The following is a 1114-nucleotide window of genomic DNA, read 5'->3' on the forward strand; positions in this document are numbered from 1 at the left end:
TAGAGGTTGCCAACCTTTTCAGATTGTGACCCCGCACAAAACAGCAGCGTCAGATTTGAGACCAAGAGACAACAGCTCCACTCAAGAGACGTCTTTGCATTTTTAATCACATCTGAGGCCCAAAGAGGTAAAATTATAAAACATGTTTCAAAATAACAAAGATGAATGGAACGGATCCTTTTTACGGTTTCAAATGTTAAAACATCCATCATTCCAATTCAGCAGTTTTCTCAATGCAATATTAAAATACATATTTTCAGTTCTGATGATAATCTGGGAAGGTTGACTGACAGTTTAATTCATTTCACTGGCAGACAAATAAACTGAGGAAACAAGCACACAAATACAATCAGTCGTGACATTCTCCACACAAACAAACTGTACATGCACACAACATGAAGGAGCAGGAGGGAGAGTATAGAGGCCAGATTAAGATGATTAGGTTATGTGATGTTATTGCAGTACTGTGTGATACAAACACTTATCAGCAAGTAATGACAGTAGTGTATAGATACTGAGTGCAGTTGTTTGGGACAGTTGTTCATTATCACACACACACACACACATACACACACACACACACGTCCAAGGTTACTTTGACTCCCACTGACTTCCTGGAGACTTCCTGTACTGTAACCTCAGCCATAGTTACTACTTACCTAACTTTCCCCCTAACCTTAAAACATGTCTTCACCTAAAAAAATGTAATGATTCACGTCCCCATAAGGAAGACAAGTCCTCATAATGTGAGTGTGTAAACAGATGTAGGTGCCCACAACATGAGTTATTCCTGGACCACACACACAGGATCTCAGAACTAAAACATTACATGCTAAAGTGCATGTGATTATTTTCTCACGGCAGCTTGAGTTTGGCAAAACACTTCAGGCCACTGAAACATGGGTAATTTAAACCTTTTACCAGGTTACAGCAATCAAAGGTCAAACTGCCCTTTACTCTGTGAGCCAGGGAGGGATTTCAGTGTCACGTTGATGCAGTGCTGCTGGACTGTTCTGACAAGTCAATGACACTGACGTTAATCCACCGTTTCCTGCTTATAGCGTCTTCAGATTTTTATTTCATACAGTTCACAATTAGAAATGCTGAACATCAC

Source organism: Paralichthys olivaceus, chromosome 9 (genome assembly GCF_024713975.1).
Source record: "Paralichthys olivaceus isolate ysfri-2021 chromosome 9, ASM2471397v2, whole genome shotgun sequence".
In the NCBI taxonomy this organism is placed as follows: Eukaryota; Metazoa; Chordata; class Actinopteri; order Pleuronectiformes; family Paralichthyidae; genus Paralichthys; species Paralichthys olivaceus.